The sequence below is a fragment of the Loxodonta africana genome, unplaced genomic scaffold (genome assembly GCF_030014295.1).
Source record: "Loxodonta africana isolate mLoxAfr1 unplaced genomic scaffold, mLoxAfr1.hap2 scaffold_299, whole genome shotgun sequence".
Lineage (NCBI taxonomy): Eukaryota > Metazoa > Chordata > Mammalia > Proboscidea > Elephantidae > Loxodonta > Loxodonta africana.
Window position 1 is genome coordinate 54,518 of NW_026975019.1, and position 21,240 is coordinate 75,757.

The 21,240-nt window shown below is 42.4% G+C and overlaps 1 long non-coding RNA gene across 2 annotated transcripts in view; it reads right to left on the reverse strand.

Annotated features, from left to right (window-relative positions):
• Positions 1-1,604: 1,604 nt before the first annotated feature.
• The window catches only part of LOC135229452 (uncharacterized), a 42,315-nt gene continuing 22,679 nt past the window's right edge, over positions 1,605-21,240 (reverse strand). For both annotated transcript variants that reach the window (XR_010320156.1, XR_010320155.1), the window contains exons 2-3: positions 11,333-11,480; positions 1,605-4,252 (exon numbers count right to left, since the gene is read on the reverse strand). This is a non-coding gene — a long non-coding RNA (uncharacterized LOC135229452). The remainder of the gene's footprint in view (positions 4,253-11,332; positions 11,481-21,240) is intronic.

Genomic DNA, 21,240 nt, shown 5'->3' on the forward strand with positions numbered 1-21,240 from the left:
AGCAGAGCCTGTGTGAAGACTCAGAGGCTAAGGAGACCTAAGAGTGGCTCAGAGTGGACATTTCATGAACAGAGCTGGAGAGACATGATTCCAACAGAGTCAAATGAGAGCACTGGGAGAAAGCAGCTGCCCATGATACTGTTATCATTCCCTGTGCTCTCTTTACCCACCAGGGGATAGTAACCCCTTACACGGCACGGAAAAGTTGCAATTCATTTTTAGTATCTAATCTCCTTCTTCCTACATTGGCACTAGCACTTCTCAAGTGCCTACCTGACAGTTTCATGTTTTTCTGGTTGCCCTGTTTAGCTTCAAACTGGGCCCATGGAACTCAGCACTGTCAGCAATGATGTCACACAGGATTACGGAAGCCTTGGTGCTAACTCAGATCTCAGCTGCTTTTTGAAAAGGGTGCCGATCTCAGGTCTTGTGGGAGAGAAACCTTAGCTACTGAATCAAGGAAATTCAGGAGCAAGCCAGAGTCCCCAGGTTATCAAAGGGTCCTGCTGGGAGAAGGGATAAATGTCCTTCAGAGACCATTATGTTTGGACATCTTCACCCAGGCAGGATGAAACAGTGATACACGAGGAAAAGGCCTTTCTCTAAGACTGTAGATAAAGATGAGGAAAAATCGACCCAGATTGATGAGTGCTACAGAACAAAAGGTCTGACTTCCACCAGAAAAGAGAGCCATGGTAGGACAAGATGAAGGATTTGGGATGAATGGATAAGGTCATAAGGAAGATTCTCCTGAGAAAGCACTTTCTGTCATTTAGTAGATAATTAACCAAAGTTTATTTTGTCAATAAGAAATGTAGGAATAAATGACGGATGAAACGAAAGAATTCAATTGTAAGTTTGAGAGCTTTCCAGAATAGCTGCAGACAAGGCACTCTTTTGTTCTGGATCTGAACATGATGGAAGGGAAGGAAGCCAGTGGGCAACTGGGGCAGAGAGTATAGGATGGTGGAAAGGGTGGGTAAGAAGAAGCGTACTTCATTATTATATTTTCTACTGAGATGGAATTAATATACCATGTGAAGAACTAAGGAAATTATTCAGGAGGTTCTGGGAGTAGTAGGTTGAACAGCCCAGAACCCATATCATTGAGGGCAGAAGAAGGGCTGTAGACTCCTCCCTAGATCCAGGAACTCCCCTTCCCCTCCTGTGTCTCCTGCCCACCTCCCTCAAGAGCCTAACAACCCCTAAGCACAAACATGGCTACAGGATAGAATTTTTTATTTTCCTACTTTTCTCAACCTGAGCTTCATCTAGGATCAGTCATGTATCACTCTTTCCAGGCCAGTTTTGTTGCCCTCCCCACTACTATTACCTCTGCTGTCCTCCTCCACCCAGTGCTGCCCTCCACTGACCCTGCTTCCTGCTGCTTCCTGCTTTTCTGACTGGCCTCTAATACCCTTTGAGAGATCCCCCACCCCATCTTCTGTCTGTCACTGGAGCTTACATTCCCCTCCCAAACTCCTTCTCTTTCTTCCTTAACTCGCCAATCATTCCCTCATACTCAGAAAAATACTGACCCTTATGCTGACATATTCAAGCCCTGCCCCCCGCCCCCCCCACCCACAGGAGGCATGGTTGTGATTTGGCTGCCCTCAGTCTAACCAACACTGAGTTCCTGGTCAGCATCCTGGAGTCCTGGCAAGAAGAGCCAGGTACCTCCAGGAGCATATGGAGGAGGAGACAGGGGCTGAAGAGGCTACCACACCTACTGGTGCTGCTACACATGTGGGAGACCTGGCTGCAGAGGGTGCAGGCATGGCCTCAAAGTCAAAGGAGAAAGCACATGAAGACATGCTAGGACTCTCAGACTGAGAGAAGCAGGATGTGTGGACTGCAAAATATGCACCCTTCAGGGAAGAACTTCATTCAGGCTTCTTAAACCCACCTCACCTGGAAGATCCATCCTTTTAGCCTTGTGCCCCTTCCACGCCCCCTCTAGTACATGGAGAGATCCAGCCCCAGAGCACCAGGGTGGAAGAAGCCCCAGGATAGCTGTCCGAAGACATGAGGTCCACTCAAAAGCCAAGGAGAGAAGAGGACAAGACTCACCTGCAGATAAGGTCTCGGGGCCCTGAGAATGAGCACAATGTTTGTAAGGAAAGAGAAATGGGATTTCAGTGGGACATGGAAGTCTGAGAAAGAGCCTCTGCAAAGGTAGCTCTAAGGGAGGTGTGATTGTGAAGGTGGGCTGGTCACTGAGTTCTTTGTAGTACAAGGTACCAGACAGAACCCAGACTCTGGGGGGAACCTGCCTGCCGGTGAGCAGTGGGCATAAAACCCTAAACCAATGAGAATCGAATCCCTTCCCAGCAGCTTCTGCACAGATCAGTGATGTTTGCTTGGTCTTTCTCTTTTCTGTGGTCTAACCTGATCTGTCCTGAGATCAGAGAGTTGGAATAGAAAAGCCTGACTGAAATGAAATGAGCAAAGAGAAGACAAGGCCTCCTAAATCTGGTGAAGACAGAACACAGATAACCAAAGGTGAGGATGGGAAGAAAGAGATTGAGTTCCAAGTCCCATCCACAGTATCCCAGGGCCTGGGAATCCCTGGAAGTGCCAGAGGTGTGTACTCACTGGGAGATGTGACCCCAAGTGTCAGAGGAAGCCCTACGGAGCAAGGAAGGGAGGGCAGGGTCTCTAGGATGGGCACTTCCATACAGGCTGCCCATGTGAATTTCTCAGAGTGACCGTGACAGATCCTGAGAGGGACAGTTTGAGGCAAAGGAAAGTAAGTTTTCTGAAGAGGGGTGAATTCCACAGTCTCCTGATAATGAAACAGAAATCCTGTCCTGCTCAGAGGTACTGAGTAGGAGGGATTGTGAATTCCCATCCTGCACAGAGGCTGGCTGGGAAGTTTGACTGTCTAAAGACAATGTGGCCAAAGTCTTTTTTATCTTTCAAAGATATATCTTCAACTTCCTGCAAATTCAATCCTGGAAAAAAGCCTAGAATATACAAGTGTGGGTTTTTCAGGAGAGCAACAAGGGGAGAAGGTGATAGTGGCATATCAGAGAAGGAGAACAACAGTCTAATAGTCCCTGTGTTACTTAATGAATCACACATGGTGTCCAGCATTCTTCCTTATCTGTAGACATGTAAATGCAGTAGATGTTTTAGCAATAACTGAATTAATCCTCACAGAATTCGTTTTGGCCATTTCCAGGTACAGAGACCAGAAGAAGTCGTTAGTTACAAGAGCAAGCAATAATTCGCTGGTCTGAATTTTGTTCAATTTCTGTGTTTGCCCTTCATAGATGGATAAAAGTCTCTGAATCTGGCATTGAAGACAGTGTTTTCTCTATTGTTATGGATTGAATAGTGTCCCCCAAAATGTGTGCCCACCTGGCCAGACCATGATTCCCAGTATTGTGTGGTTGTCCTGCATTTTGTGATCTGATGTAATTACTTATGTGTTGTAAATTCTAACCTCTGTGATGTTAATAAGGCGGGATTAGAGACAGTTAGGTTAATGAGGGAGGACACAATCTACAGGATTAGGGTGAGTCTTGAGTCAGTCTCTTTTGAGATACAAAGAGAAGAGTGAGCGGAAATGAGAGGGACCTCATACCACCAAGGAAGAAGTGTCTGGAGTGGAGCACGTCTTTTTGACCCAGTGTCCACACGCTGAGAATTTCCTAGGCCAGGGGAAGATAGATGACAAGGACCTTCCCCCAGAGCCACAAAGAGAGAAAGCTTTCTCCTAGACCTGGTGCCCTGACTTCAAACTTGTTGCTTCTTAAACTGTGAGAGAATAAGTTTCTGTTTGTTAAAGCCATCCACTTGTGGTATCTCTGCTATAGCCACACTAAAAAAAAAACTAGATAACTAAAAAACACATATATAAAATAGTAAAAAAAAAAAAAAAGTTTCAAATACACACACATACACGTATGATGTTATTAAACTTTAAAAGCTTTTACATTCTTATAACACATTTAACAATAGAGATTTGTATATAGAAGTTTTAATAAGAGCCATCCCCACATAAGTATATTGTACCTGCTCCCCTGAAGTGTCCAGTGTCCAAAGATACATATGTACCCTTTTACACACTTCTTTTTGCCGGGACACATGTAAGTACATTCATTTGTTTTTATGGAAATTAGGTCACACTCTACCCATGTTTTTCTCTAAATCACTCTTCACTTGGTCAATATCATGAGTCAGAATCAGGCCAGGGGCTGACTGCAGAACAGATGATCAGTTGCTCATATTCACGTTCAAGTTGAAGCTGAAGAAAATTAAAACAAGTCCATGAGTCAAAGTATGCCCTTGAGTATATCAAACCTGAATTTAGAGAGCATCTCAAGAATAGATTTGATGCACTGCACACTAATGATCGAAGACCAGATTAGTTGTGGGATGATAGCAAGGACATCATATATGAAAAAAACAGTCATTAGAAAGACAGGAAAGAAAGCAAACACCAAAGAGGATGTCACAAGAGACTCTAAATCTTGCTCTTGAATGTACAGTAGCTAAAGAGAATGGAAGGAAAAATAAAGTAAAAGAGCTCAATAGAATACCTGAAAGGGAAGCTGGAGAAAACAAAGTATGATAATATAATGTGAACAGATCTGGAGTTAGAAAACCAAAAGGGAAGAAAACACCTGGCATTTCTCAAGCTAAAAGAACTGAAGGAAATATTCAAGCCTCTAGGTGCAATACTGAAGGATTCTATGGGCAAAATATCGAACAACAGAGGAAACATCAAAAGTAGATGGAAGGAATACACAGACTCAATACACCAAAAACAATTGGTCGACGTTCAACCATTTCAGGAGGTAGCATAGGATCAAGAGCTGATGGTACTGAAGGAAGAACTCCAAGCTGCACTGAAGGCATTGGCAAAAAACATGGCTCCAGGAATTGATGGCGTACCAAATGAGATGTTTCAACACACGGACGCAGTGCTGGAGGTGCTCACTTGTCTATTCCAATATATTTGGAAGACAGCTACCTGACCAAATGACTGAAAGAGATCTATATGTGTGCCCATTCCAAAGAGAGGCGGTCCAACACAATGCGGAAATTATCGAGCAATGTCATTAACATTACATGCAAGAAAAATTTTGCTGAATATAATTTAAAAACAGTTGCAGCAGTACACAGACGGGAACTACCAAAAATTCAAGCTGGATTCAGAGGAAGACATGGAACGTGGGATATCATTTCTGATGTCTGATGGATCTTGGCTGAAAGTAGAGACTATCACTAAGATGTTTACCTATTTTTGTTTACTATACAAGCACACTCAACTGTGTGGCTCATGACAAATTGAATAGCTTACCAAAGAATGGGAATTCCAGAACACTTAACTGTAGTCATGCGGAATATCTACGTAGACCAAGAGGCAGTCATTTGAGTAGGGCAAGGGGATACCGTGTGGTTTAAAATCAGAAAGTTGTGTGTCATGGCGGTATCCTTTCACCATACTTACTCAATCTGTATGCTGAGCAAATAATCTGAGAAGCTGGTCTGTAAGAAGAAGAACATGGCATTAGTTTTGGAGAAAGATTCACTAACAACCTATGATATGGAGCTGATACGACCTTGCTTGCTGAAAGTAAAGAGGACTTGAAGCAGTTACTGATGAAGAGCAACCACTACAGCCTTCAGTATGGATTACACCTCAACATAAAGAAAACAAAAATTCTCACAACTGGACCAGTAAGCAACACCATGATAAACAGAGAAAATACTGAAGTCATCAAGCATTTCATTTAACTTGAATCCATAATCAATGCCCACAGAAGCAGCAGTCAAGAATTCAAACAATGTATTGCATTGGGCAAATCTATTGCAAAAGACCTCCTTAAAGTGTTGTGAAGGAAAGATGTCACTTTGAGGACTAAGGTGTGCCTGAGCAAAGCCATGATATTTTCTATCACCTCACATGCTTGAGCAAGTTAGACAATGAATACGGAAAACCAAAGAACTGATTCATTTAAAATATGGTGTTGGCAAAGAATACTGAATATACCATGGACTGCCAGAAGAATAAACAAATCCATCTGGGAAGAAGTACACCAAGAATGCACCTTAGAAGCAAGGATGGCGAGACTTCGTCTCACGTGCCTTGGACATATTTTCAGGAGGGACCTGTCCCAGGAGAGGCTCATCATGCTTGGAAAAGCTGAGGGTCAGAAAAAAAGAGGAAGGCGCTCAACAACATGAACTGACACAATGGCTGCAAGAATGGGCTCAAACATGGCAATGATTGTGAGGATGGTTCAGGATCAGGCAGTGTTTCATTCTGTTTTACACAGGATCGATGGCCTCTAAGAGCCACAACTAACATATGTAAGCATATGTGTGTGTGTGTGTGTGTGTGTGTGTATACCCATTGCCGTCGAGTCGGTTCCAACTCATAGTGACCCTACAGGACAGAGCAGAACTGGCCCACAGAGTTCCCGAGGAGCGCCTGGTGGATTCAAAATGCTAACCTTTTGGTTAGCAGCTATAGCTATTAACCATTATGCGACTCGGGCTTCCATAAAAAAAAAAAAAAATTATATATATATATATACACACACATATATATATACACACACTCTTTTTTTTTTTTTCATATATATGTGTGTATATATATATTCTGTTCACCAGTTTTGCATCTCTAGAGATCCCAGGCTAAGATATTTGGTACCTACAGTGGTTCCAGAGGAACCAAATCTTAAGGATAAGTTTTCTGAATTGATTCTCAAGTCTGGCTAATCTTAAAGGCACTGATGACTGTCTCCAGTAGTAAATAGGCTATTGCTAATCCATGGTGGGAGGTGACAATAGAAATACGCAAAATACTACTACCACTGGATCAAATATTTGTGAGAGACAAGGCTCTGCCTGATTACATATTTGATACTTTTCTATAATTTTGTCAGAATAAGAATAATAAGGAAGCTGCTTGGTTGGTCCTGCTTTTGCTAGCCACACTGGTGAATGAAAGAAAAGGACTCAAAGCTCAAGCACTACATACAAGACCTGAAAGCTGCCACTTGTGCCCAGAAAGAAAACCGTATTTCTTATAGTAACAAGGCTAATGCTGCCAAAAATAAACTCAGATTCTTATCATAAGAGTGACTGAATTAAAGCGCCAGTTGAATATCCAACCTCAAATGGTTTCTGAAGTTAAAGTAAGGGCACTGATTGGGAAGAAATGGGATCCTGAAACTTGGGATGAGGACATATGGGCAGATAGTCAGGAAGCGGGGGACAATGAACCTCCAATTTCTGTTGAATCGCTCTTCCTAACAGAACCAGACCTCTTACTCCCATCTGAAGAGATTCTCTAACTTTGCCTGCTAAGGCACCCTTCCCAGTAAAACAATTATCCCTTCCACCTCCATCTGATGAGATTACCCCAGCTGTGCCTGAAGTGTCTTGTTTGAGTTGTCTCCTGGGGTGGTGTCTGGGGCATTGCCTGGGGCATCACCTTAGGCAGATGCCTTATAAGACACGGCTGAACATCCCACTGCCACTGCCCATTTTTGCTTCTAGACCTATACCTAGGCTTCAGTCCCAACAAGCCCCAAAAGGTGAGCTATGAAGTGTGACCCAGGAAAAGCTATGCTAAACTCCAAAAGAACTGCTTGATTTTTCTAATATATACATACAGAAACCTGGTGAATATGTGTGGGAATGGCTATTATGGGTGTGGGATAACGGTGCAAGCAACATAAAGGTGGATTAGTCTGAGTTTATTGATATAGGCCCAGGAAGCATAGATTCTTCATTCAGTGTTTCAGCTTGAGAGGTTAGAAAAGGATCTCATAGTTTATTTGGTTGGTTTACTGAAGCATGGATTAAGTGGTGGCCTAAAATAAATCAAGTGGAAATGGCAGATCTGCCATTGTATACTGTAGGAGAAGGTATCCAAAGGCTGAGGGAAACTGGCATGTTAGAATGGATTTATTAGGCTGGACCCACAGACCCACACACGGAGTGCCCAGAGGGCTCTCTTTTTACCATAGCAGTAAGGTACAAATTTGGGAAGCAAGCCCCAGCATTATTGAAGACTTCTGTGGTTGCTATTTTATGTAAGTAAGAGTCCACAGTGAGAACTGCCCTAACTGAATGAAGACACCTGACTACAATGCAGTTGACTGGACCCCATGGTGGTAGCAGCCAAATGGTAGCACTCAATCAACAAAGACAAGGTGGGTGTGGTTACCATAACAGACAGTAGAGTCAAAGCAGTAATCAGAACAGTCTGCTCGCATGGATTTATGGCATTGGCTACTTAGTCATAGTGTCCCTGGGAATGAAAGAGCTGGGAAATGTACATCTCCTGGTACCTAGCGTCTTAGATATCCAGTGCTCCTGTAACAGAAATACCACAAACGGATGACTTTAACAAAGAAAATTATTCCCTCACAGTCTAGAAGGCTATAAGTCCAAATTCAGGGTGCCAACTCCAGGGGAAGGCTTTTTCTCTCTGTCACTCCTAGGGGAAGGTCTTTGTCACCAATCTTCCCCTGGACAAGAAGGTTCTCAGCACAGGGATCCTAGGTCCAAAGGATGCACTGCTCCTGACACTTCTTTCTTGGTGCTACTGAGGTCCCCCTGTCTCTCTGCTCTTTTCTCTTTTATATCTCAAAAGAGATTGACTTAAAACACAACTTAATCTTGTAGACTGAGCCCTGCCTCCTTAACATAACTGCTTCAAATCCTCGATCATTAACATCATGGAGGTAGGATTTACAATGCATTGGAAAATCACATCAGCTGACAAAATGGTGGATAATCGCACAATACTGAGAAGCATGGCCTAGTCAAGCTGATATATACATTTTGGGAAGACAGAGTTTAATCCATAACACCTAGTATGCAGCTATCAACCTGTTAATGCCTTTTTCTCCATACCTGTTTCAAAGTATCACCCGAAACAGTGTGCCTTCTCTCTGACCTAAGTATATAAGGACCAAATAATGTACAGGAATCTCTGTTACATTTTCTCCATCTTACCATTATTTGGCCTCATACGCAGACCCAGTCACTTAATTGCGCAGCAGAATGAAGAGATTAAAGCCCCAACATTTTTGCCAGTGGACCAGGAAGGTAGCTGCTCAGACATCAGAGAGCCTCAGAGAGACAGAGACCAGGCGGCTCAAGAGAGGGATACCATAAAGTTGTTTTTCATACCCCTCCCCACTCCCACAGTTGCATATGCTTTGCTCTGACCCTAAGAAGTAGATCAATCCTTTGAGAACTGCATTATAGGTTAGAACACCAACAAGGTCCCAGACTGAGTGACACTCCCATAGATTACATCCAAATATCATTGCAAAGTCTTCAAAATCTGAACTGACATCTGAGCCACAGCATACAGAAGTTGGGAAAGAACCTGCAGCCTGAACATAACTGGGTCAAGTGATTCCTAAAACAAACAACATCGACATTTTCTGTAAGATTGAAGTAAGACACAGTCTTGGAATCACAGACAAAAACTTTAAAAAGCTACTTTAACCATGCTCAAAGAAGTAACAGGCACAACTTAGAAAAATAGAAAAATACATAGAAACCATTCACAAATGAAAATTTTAGACAGGAAAAACAGAAAAATAGAGATAAAAAATTCACTTGATCAGCTCTACAGCGGAATGCTGTTGACAGACAAAAGGATCAGTGAGATGAAAACAGTTCAATTGAAAATATCCAATCTGAAAACAGAGAACAAATATTGAAAAAAAATGAACAGAGCCTCAAAAAAATTCAAAAATATCTAACATTTATTTATTGGAATTCCATAAGGTGTAGAGAAAATATGTGGTGTAGAAAAAAGTATCTGAAGAAATACTGGCTCAACACTTTCCCAATTTGTTGAAAGACATAAACTTACAGATTCAAGAAGCTATGCAAACTCCAACAAGTTAAATTCACATAATTTTACGCCCAAATGCCTCATTGTCAATTGTGGAATAACAAGGACCAAGAAAATATCTTCAAAGAAGCTAGAGAGAAAACAACTCATCTCACACAGGAGAAACAATTGGAATGACTCTGTATTCATCATCAGAAGCCATGGAGGCCAAAAGGCTGTGAAAACAACATTTTTTCAACACTGAAAGAAACATTAACCCAGTGTTCTATAGGCTGTTATTTCCTTCATGAGTAAAGGAAAAATATTGACATTCTCAGGTGAAAGACGCTTAAGAGAATTCATCGCCACCAGACTTGCTCTAAATGAAACACTAAAGGAAGTTCTTCAGGTGGCAGGCTTGGAATTTCAGGAATTATGGCAAGCAACAAAGTGGAAAGTATCTTCGGAAGTTCGCCCTCCACCAAAGATTAGACAGGTCTATAAAACAAACAATAACACACGTGAAGAAAGTGTTTCTTAGTTCAATCATGTGTATGAGACCAAAAGTACAAAACCAGCCCAAAAGCACTGAAAAGAGGGCAGGACGGAACAGGAATCATGGCGGATGGAAACGGGGAACTGGAGCACAGGAGAGGACAATATTGACATATCATGAATATTGCAACCAATGTCACAAAACAATTGTGTATAAATGGTTGAACAAGAAAGTAATTTGCTCTGTAAAGTTTCAAATAAAGCACAATAAAAAATAAAAAAAAGTGGTAGGTATCTCGGTAAACATATTATGCTAACCCTGTTGTCACTGCACAACATGGCGCAGGACTCCCCTCTTTGCAAAGACTTTCTAGCCTATTGGAAAAACTTTGGAATATACTCTTGGTGGCAAATTAGTATTAGAGAATGGGGTTAATTTTGAAAATATGAGATGTCTGTACTCATGCCTGGTGAATAAACTGGATAATAATATTTTCAGAGCGAAATGAGATGTTCTAACAGAAAAATAGGCCTGAATTCCCACCTGGGCCATGAGCCTACTACTCTGAAGGCCTTTCCCAGAGAGGCATTTCAGGCACTTCTAGAGCAGCAGGAGCGCTGGGGAATGCAGGTGTCAACCTCCCCCAGGGCCTTCTCTGAGGGGTAAGTACCTGCTTTAGCTTAGTGGTTCATAAATAGTCATTCTGCATAAGGTCTTCAGGTTCAAGTCTGTAATCCAGCTGGGACTCTGTGTGTGCTGCATCTCTGCATCAAAAGAACATGCTTCTAGAAGCAGAATGCCAGGAGAGAGGCGGTTGGGCAGTTGGCGTTGGGGGGTGCTGCGCAGACAGGGGTGCCCGAGGGAGGCACAATATAGTCATTCTGCAGGAGGTCTAGTCCTTCTGCACAAGAATTAGAATGCTTCTCAATGCACAATAGTTTACATGCCGGACATAAACAAAGTGACTGAAGGACAAAGTTGAATAGTAAACCAAGCCACTCCCTGTCAGTCCTTACCTGAGAGGGTCTTCATCAGGACTTCCGGGGATGGAGAAGGAAACAGTAAACGCTGATTTATTTTACCTCTTCCTTCCTCAAGAAACAGGAACTGGTGTTAAGATGTCAGGTGTCAAGCCCCAAACTCCTCTTCTGGTCTGTATTTAAGCTGTATAATAAAACTGGGAATCAGGCAATCAGCCATGAGCAGACAGACCCAGGAGTATTTCCAGTGCCCCACATCTTTGAGCTCCAGTGAGATCCAGTTCTTAGTCCCTAGATTAGCAGAGGAGCTGAAAGACTGAAATTCCGTGTTTTCAGGCAACTTGGGCTTCAAGCAGGCACTTATTGCTAAAGTCGTATTTCTCTGTGTTAATTTATGATCCTTAACTCAAATCCGGACTTTTAAGCTCATTTTGATAACTCCTCATTAGTCTGCCTAGACAAGAGTCTGCTCACAGTCAGTGAGTACAATGGAGGAAACAAAGTCCCTAGCCCAGAGGAGGGACTGTTCCCCAAATTTGGGGCAATGCCCCTGGGGAGCATCGGCGAGGTGCACTGTGGCCTCTGTGGCTTTGCCTTGTGCTCCTGGAATTGCACCCTGGGGGGGCGTCCATATGCAGACGCAGAGTCCGAGGGTGACCACAACTCCTACCCTTCTGGGTCATCGTCTGGATGCACGTTGCGATATGCTTCCTGCCCCCCTTCCCAGCATAAGTGCTGCGATCACACGTGGCAGAACCAGTTCCCAGGTCCAGACCCTAGGTCTTGCCCTCCTTGGCCTCAGGCTTCCCCTAGTCCTGGGGGAACCCGCAAGCCTGGCGGGTGCGAGGTTAGCACCCGGCTGGGCGGGCTAGGGCCTGTCTCAAAAGGCTCATGGCGCACGCAGGTTCCGCCCCCTTGGAGTCTGCAGGCTTGCAGTGGGCAGCCCGGCATCTCCTGCCTCCCTCGGGCGCCCTCTCTGGGCAGCAGCTCCCCTCCCCCCGCCCCGCCAACCACCCAACAGTCCCACTGCCTGCTTTCTGCTTCTAGAAGCGTGTTCTTTTGATGCACACATGCAGCACACACAGAATCCCAGCTGGATTACAGACTTGAACCTGAAACGCACAACTTTAAAACTACTAGACTGGGGGGGGGGGCGGTATTGGCAGTGAAAAAAGGAAAAATAAAATAAGAAAGAGAACAATTACAAAAAAAGTATTAGAAGACTGTAACCTCACATTATGGACTCAAGAAGGCTGCGGATACACAACTGCGTAGATAGCATACTGTTGTCTCTTTCTTTGCAAATAAGTCTTAGATGAGGGAATTTGGTACCAGGAATAGTTGCAGAGCCTGACTTTGGGGAAATCTGGGATTGATTAATTGGCTTGCATGAGGCTACAAGCCCTGATAATCAATATTTAAAGATGAGATTCGAGCAATCTAGAACATGCATCAGAATTTTTTACAAGTAAATTAGCACCAGAAGAGGCCTTTAACCACTAAATAAAATGAGTCAGTAGTTCAAGATCTCCCTACAAAGAAAATGGCAGACCTAGATCGTTTCCAGTCAGGTTCCAGCAAACATGCAAGAAACAGTCATTTTAATCTAGTACATAGTCAACAGAGATTAGAAAACCATGAGACACTCCCCTAACTTGATCCTTATGGCTAGTTTAAAAATGATAACAAATTAGAGAAAGAAGGTAGAAGAAGAGTTAGAGGACAAGCACACTCAGTAACTGAGATGCAAAACCCTACACAAGATGCCAGCAAAGGAAATCCAGCAAAGGGTAAACCACGTAACATGCCATGATCAAGGCGGTTTATTGTAGGCATACAAATTTGAGTGAACATTAAAGATTTAGTAATTTCATTCACCACATGCATAGGTGAAAGAAGAGAAGACATATGCTCACCTCAAGAGATGGGGGCAAAGCAGGTTGATAAAATCCAATCACACGGAGAGATAAGGACTAGGAGCAAACATGGAACAGAAAAGGAGTTCCTGAACGTGGAAAACTACAACTAACATGATAGTTCATGGTGACGTGTGGGACATTCTCTTTGAAATTAATAAACAATAAAATAAGGATGCTTCTATCATTATTTTTATTAAACATTTAACACTGGAAGTGTAAGCTAATACAAAAAAAGTATAACTGCTATTCATAGATTATAGGACTGTCTCCATTGAAAACCGTAGAAAATATTGGAATTAATAGTAATCATAAATAAAAAATAAATTGAAATTTCAATGCGTCAGCATCAAGCGGACTCTGTCATAGCTCTTAGGTGAAAGCAAAGGACACTGATAGGGAAAGAGCAGGTTCAGGTGGGCTAGACCAAGGAGGGAAGAAAACTGTTCTGCACTGGGCTGAACTTATAAGCACGGGTATGTGTGTTAGTTACCTAGTCCCTCCATAACAAAAAATAACACAACTGGATGGCTTTTAAAGGACAGAAATTTATTTTCTCACAGTTTAGCAGGTAGTAGTTCGAATTCAGGGCATGGCTGTAGTGGGAGGTCCTTCCTTGTCTACCTCAGCTTCTAGTAGATGCCAGCAATCATTTGTGTTCCTGGCCTTCTAGAAGCATCTGTCTTCTTTGTCTGTCTTCCTTTTCACCTGTTTGTGTCTGTGTGTATTCTGCTCCTTTTATAACTAAGAAGAGTTAGGCTTAGGACCCACCCTACATTGGTATGACCTCATTCACATAATAAAAGCAGGCCCCTTATTTCCAAACAAGGTCAGAATTACAGGTACAGGGGTTAGGATTTCCACATACATTTTGGAGGGACACAATTCAATCCCTAACAGTCGACTTACCAGATATTCTGGATTGAGAGTACTCACATGAACAGCTGAGAGTAGTTCCAATTCTTTGCTACATTCAGTGGTTGAAACTTGTCTCAATGGTCACCCATAGGAATGTTGGAGCAATTTATTGTGCAGGACCTGGCCTACCATTCCTAATCATGTCCATTGTGTGGAAAAACACACACTCCCATCACCGAAGCCTTGAGAAATTCATCGATACGAACAGAATGGTGGTTGGAACCAAGAATTGTTTCATAGCCTAGATAACATGGTGCAGCTGTTAGATACCCACATGGAGATGTCAGGTAATAAAACTTCACCCCACACGGAGATGTCAAGAATAATACCAACAGCTAATGGTCATTGAGTACCTACACTGGTGCCAGGCACTCCTGTGCTTTCCTTTCATGTTTGCTTTTCATGATGGCCATATGAGGAATGTATCATTATAATGCATAAAGAGGTCAATACAGAGAGTTAGGCTGACATTTGAATATATGAGTCTGGACCCAGGAGGAGTTTGAATGGATGGAGGTATAAACCTCACGTCCTTAGCTACAAATAGACAGCAGTAAACTCACTGAGGCATCCTAGAGGGAGGGTGTCAATAGAGAGAGGAGCAGGCACCAAGGCCAAGGGTACTCGGGTATCTAGAAGCCTGCCAGGTGAACAGCAGCCAACAAGCCTCTCTGAAGTCCAGTGTGGTTCCTGGAGGGTTGTCTGTCCTTGCTCTCAGCTGCATTTCCCCAGTGCTCCTCCCACCTGCACTGGGTTGTCCCCTTCATGACGACAGGGACAGTGTGTACCTTTCACCACTGTATCTGCATAACATAGACTACTTCTGGCCCATGGAATACACTGACTGAATGAAAAATAAACAAACGATAAGTACGTAAAATCCTTCGTAGTTGATACCTTGAAATACATTAAGGGGCTTCATGAGTAAGAGGGAGAAAAATTGATCAGGGCTGCTTCTGAGACCATCCCTTAGGCGTAATGAGTGTTAAACAACACTTAAACAAAGAGATTTAATGGCAGAGATGTATGTTAAAAAGATGTAAGTATAGCTTAAAGATTACTAGAAACATGCACATTATTGCAACTATAGTCAAATCGCTAAAAAACATATACTACATGCACACAGAATATTATAAAGTAATTTAATGCCCTCATTAAAAAAAAACAAAAAAAATTACCATGAAAAGACTAATGTTGAATGAAAATATCAGGGTATAATATCTGTGTTAATATACATAACTGTGTGTGCTAATACACACATAAAACCAGTTGCCACTGAGTCAGTTCTGATTCATGATGACACCAGTGTGCCAGAGTAGAACTGTACTCCATAGGGGTTCCAATGGCTGAGTTTTCGGAAGTAGGCTGCCAGACCTCTCTTTCATAGCAATTCTGGGTGGACCTGAACTCCAACTTTCTGTCAGCAGCTCAAGATATTAACCATTTGCATCAACCAGAGACTCTAATACACATACATGCCAATATAAGCAAGAAAATAGACATATCGGAACGTTAATAATTTATTCTATGCATTACGTATGTTTTCTTGTTTTTTTTTTTTTTTTTTTTTTGCATACTTTCCCATTGCTTCCAAGTTTTTGAGGAATAGAATGTACTTCTGGAAAAATTCATGAGAGATTTTTAAGTAATGAAATAATTAACAGAAACAGAATGAGTAAATCTGTGGCAAGGCAGCCCATGAACCCAAGATTACAGTAACACTGGTATGAAAAGCAGAATTGTGGAGTCCTGAAGCTCAGTGGTTCCATGCATCCATCAGGAAAGAGGGAAGAGCAAATGAACAAGGAGAAAATACAGTGAGCCAGAGGAGTGGGAGCCCTCTGTTGTGGGCACAGTTTTCTCGTGAAACTTTAGATGGACACAGTGGGTGGGATTATCCACTTCCATCATACAAACATTTTTATTACCCTTGATTTTAACAGAACTATGTTATAAAAACAAATAATAAAATAAAGTATAATAAAAGAATAAATCTCATCAGTGGACTACTATCATTTTCCCCAGCCACTGAGGAGGGCAGGAGACACACAAGGGAAAGAAGATGGAGCAGTGTGAAAACTCATGCTAAGTGGGGAGGAGAGTGTTTCTGAGACAGGCCTTAGCTGCTACCACCTAGGGAAGTAGGCAGCCATGCACAACCAACTGGAAGAAATGGTACATTATTTCTGAGACCTACTCCAGCTCATAACAAATTATGGATAACATGGGGAAGAATGAGATTTCCAGGACACTTAACTGTTTTTATGAGAAACCTGTACATAGAACAAGAGGCAGTCATCTAAACAGAACAAGGAATACAGCATGGTTTAAAGTCAAGAAAGGTGTGCATCACCGTTGTATCCTTTCACCATATGTATTCAACCTGTATGCTGAGCAAATAATCTGAGAAGCTGGTCTGAAGAAGAAGGCATCAGAATTGGAGGAAGACTCATTAATAACCTGAGATATGCAGATGATACAATCTTGCTTGCTGAAAGTGAAGAGGCCTTAAAGCATTTACTGCTGAAGATCAAAGACTACAGACTAACAGCCTAACAACTGGACCAATAAGCAACATCATGATAAACGGAGAAAATGTTCACGTCATTAAGGGCTTCATTTTTACTTGGATCCACAATAAACACCCACGGAAGCAGCAGTCAAGAAATCAAACGACACATTGCATTGGGCAAATCTGCTGCCAGAGGCCTCTTAAAGTGTTCAAAAGTACAGATGTCACCTTGAAAACTAATGTGTGCCTGACTCAAGCCACGGTGCTTTCAGTTGCCTCATACGCACACGAAAGGTGGGCAATGAATAAGGAAGACCAAAGAAAAATTGAAGGCATTGAATTACGGTGTTTGCAAAGAATATTGAATATACCACGGACTGCCAAAAGAATGAACAAATCTGTCTTGAAAGAAGTACAGCCAGAATATTCCTTAGAAGCAAGAATGGCGAGGCTTCATCTCACATATTTTGGACATGTTGTCAGGAGAGATCAGTCCCTGGAGAAGCAGGTCATACTTGGTAACAAGTGGCCACAACAATTGGCTCAAACATAACGACGACTGTGAAGGTGACGATAGGTAGTTTAACATACATTTTGACCCATATGAATTAAAATTTAAACAATTATTTCATGCCTTTTTCATAGAGAGATAGTATTCACAATTAAAATAAATGTAAACAATTAATAGAAAAAATCTCTGAAAATAAAATTTAATTTTTTTACATCACTGCTCCATACCCCAAATCTAAATGGCTTGATATACAGCACTGGTCTTTGTGATTCACAAAAAGCAGGTACCAATTCCTGAACAAGAACTGAAGTGACAGGAGAAACTCCCCATGCTGTTATAGCCCTGAGTATGGGCCCTAATCCAGTGATCTGTCTTCATTAATTCCTTTTCATTTCATCTCTGTGGAAGAGGGGAGGGAGAAGGTGAGAGAGGGTTACATGTGCCTATTCTGTTCTTTAGCATCTAGTTCACTGCCAGGAACAAGTATTCGTAAGAGTCTAAAAAACGTTAAAGTACAAATAAGGAGGAAAACCTCCTAGTATATATATGTATTAGGTGGCACAAAGAGTTAAGTGCTCAGCTACTAACTGAAAGGTTGGCAGTTTAAATACACTCAGAGTTGCCTTGGAAGAAAGGCCTGGCAATCTACCTCCAAATAGTCACAGCTATTGAAAACCGTATGGAGGGCAGTCCTACTCTGAAAACTCACGGGGTCGTCATGAGTGAAAATCTACTCAACGGCAACTGGATTGGTAATCTATATATGGCATAAATGTTGGGAAAATTAGTTTCTGAACATATACACGGCATACAGAATACACTGCACATTAGTATTATGTGCCAAAACCCACTGTCATCAAGTCGATTCTAACTCACAGTGACCCCAAAGGACAGAGTAAAACTGCCCCATAGGGTTTTCACTGAAGCAGACTGCCACGTCTGTCTCCTACAGAGAGGCTGGTGGGTTCGAACCACTGACCTTTCAGTTAGCAGCCAAGTTCTTTAACCACAGAGCCACTAGGGCTCACTGCTGTCATGTACAGTGATTACATAAGCAAATTCTGAAACAAACTGCCTGGGTTTAAATCCTAACTCAATTTATCAGCTGGGTGATCTGGGCACGTTACTTTACCTCTCACTGCCTCAGTTTCCCATTTCTAAAATGGGTCTTATGCAAAAGGTTGTTACGCAGGTTAAATAAAACACACAAGGCACTTAGAAAAAGGCCTTACACACAGAATGAACACAATAATTGTTAGCTTTCATGATTATTAAGGGAATACAAACAAATGGCTAGGTTGAAGGAACTTCCATTGAAAAAGAGTTGAGTTCCAAAATTCATGTGTAAAGTCATTTACATCAACTGTTAAAGTTGTATGTTTAGATTCAAGTGATTACTGAAGTGTGTTATGATCTTGAACAGAGTTCTGGGGACTATACAGGCAGACTCTGCATGCCCTTCTCCTGCACATCCATTCCATCTCCCTTGGAGCCCAGACATCATGTTATCAATTAAACCCCTCCCACGCTGGTGGTGTACTGTTTAAGAGCTACGGCTGCTAACCAAAAGGTCATCAGTTCAAATCCACCAGGCGCTCCTTGGAAAGTCTATGGCACAGTTCTGCTCTGCCCTATAGGGCCGCTATGAGTTGGAATAGACGCAGTGGCAATGGGTTTTTAACGGGTATGAGGTAACTGTTCAGTGCTTAAAGACGTACCAAAAGCAACCACTAACACAAAAGTATAGTAAAAGGTTCTTATTTCAGAGTAGCAAAACCTTAGTTTCTAACACAGTGGTGAATTAGGGTGGACTGTGGATCAAGAGGAGCTCTGGTGGCATAGTGGTTAAGAGCTCAGCTGCTAACCAAAAGGTCAGCAGTTCGAATCCACCAACTAGTCCTTGGAAACTCTATGGAATAGTTCTATTCTATGCTATAGGGTCTCTATGAGTTCGAATCAACTAGGGTCTCTATGAGTTGGAATCAACTCTGATGGTGACAAGTTTGGTTTGGTGGGTGTCATGGATTGAATTATGACCCTAAAAAATGTGTGTCTCAACTTGGTTAGGCCATGATTCCCACTACTGTGTAGTTGTCCTCCATTTTGTGATTGTAATTTTACTTTAAGAGGATTAGGGTGGGATTGTAACACCACCCTCACTCAGGTCACCTTTCCCTGGGGTGTGGCCTGCACCACCTTTTATCTCTCCAGAGATAAAACGAAAGGGAAGCAAGCAGAGAGTTGGGAGCCTCAGACTATCAAGAAAGCAGCACCAGGAGCAGAGCATGCCCTCTGGACCCAAGGTCCCTGCACCTGAGAAGCTCCTTGACCATGGGAAGGCTAAGGACAAGGACCTTCTTCCAGAGCCGAAAGAGAGAGAAAGCTTTCCCTTAGAGCTGATGCCTTGAATGTGGACTATTAGCCTACTTCAACGTGAGGTATTAAATTTCTCTCGGTTAAAGCCATCCACTCATGGTATTTCTGTTATGGCAGCACTAGATGATGAAGACAGTGGGTCAAGGTGGAAGGGGTGGATGAAGGACAAAAAAAGAAAAATGGACAACAGGAGAAATATAAGAATTCAGAGAACTGTGAAAATTTAATTCCTGAATATACTTTCTTTCTCCTCCCTATAACTGGAAGGACTTTTCTCATATACAGCATATATAAGGAAATCCTTGCAATATTTAAAACTTACATTTTTGTAAAACTCATTCTCTGAAAATTCACGGTGGCCCCATTAATTTCTGGCTTAAAAACAACTCAGAACTAAAAAGAAGCATAAATAAATAAATAAAGGCACTGCTGTCATTTGCGGGTGATGTTCTTTTCCTGCTATCCACAACCCACACACTCGGGTTAATTTTCCAGGGTCAGTGTTCATAGACCATCCTCTTTCTCTTACCACCACCCACCACCCTTAATTATTTAGAAAAGGCAGGGCCAGTCAGTGCTCCAAACATCAAGTTTTCTCTCCAAAATGCCAACTGGCACTTGGGGAGCAGGCTACATTCTCAGCTATCAGCACTTCCACTAGCCCCTGCAGATAAGGAATGTGTCTCCACTGAACTGTTCATTGTAATTAAAAAAAAAAAAAAAGTAAAAAACTGTTTCTTAAAAAAAACCAGGCATTTCCCTATTACCCACCCACCCCACTCTCCCACACCCAGTGCTCCCCTCACCACACACACACTCAAATATTTCCTACCAAGGGTGTGTCCCAAGCACGGGGTCTGGCTCCGCTCTTCTTTTACACCCCTTGGAGGCCTCTGGAGAAACCATACCTTTGGTTGGCAATTCCCTGAACCCTGCCTATTCAAGCTGGCACTTATTCAAAAAGGCAGGTGAGTCTTCAAGTCAGGTTTTTAAAAGGAGTTTAAGAGGTGCCAGGTGATATGCCTACTCACCCTCAAATTTCTCAAAGGTAATAATTTCTTCAAATGTTTACAATGTCTCAACTATGGGTTAATTAAATCCCTTAGGATGGTGGGCATAGGAAAATCCTCCATCTCAATGCCCCCCATTTCGAAAAAAAAAGAGGGGAATCTCCAAAATTAGAAATTTCAATTTCTACATACTTGATTGAACTAAGGAGTAAGTTCCTCACATGTGTTATTCTTGGTCTGAGTCCTGGTGGTGCGGTGGGTAAGAGCTCAGCTGCTAACCAAAAGGTCTGCAGTTTGAATTCATCAGCTGCTCCTTAGAAACCGTATGGGGTAGTTCTACTCAGTCCTATAGGGTTGCTAAGAGTTAGAATTCACTGGATGGCAATTGGTTTGTTTGCTTTTCAATCTTTGGCTGAAAGGTGGACTTTGTTATCAATTTATTAAATCAACTGGTAATTTGCTGGATATTTCTCATACAGGAACTTATGATGTCTTCAAATCCAGCTAATCAGGTTTAGGGAGAGAGAAACTTCTCTACCTTAGCTTCCCTGCCATTCCCACACCTTTTTCATTGATTTCCATGCCCTGTTTAAGTAACGTCACTCATCACTTCTCACTGTCTAGGTTATCTGAGCCAATTCATGGCAGTCAATTCCACCTGAGCCCTAGGATACCCTCATTTACATACTCTGCCCTGTTCC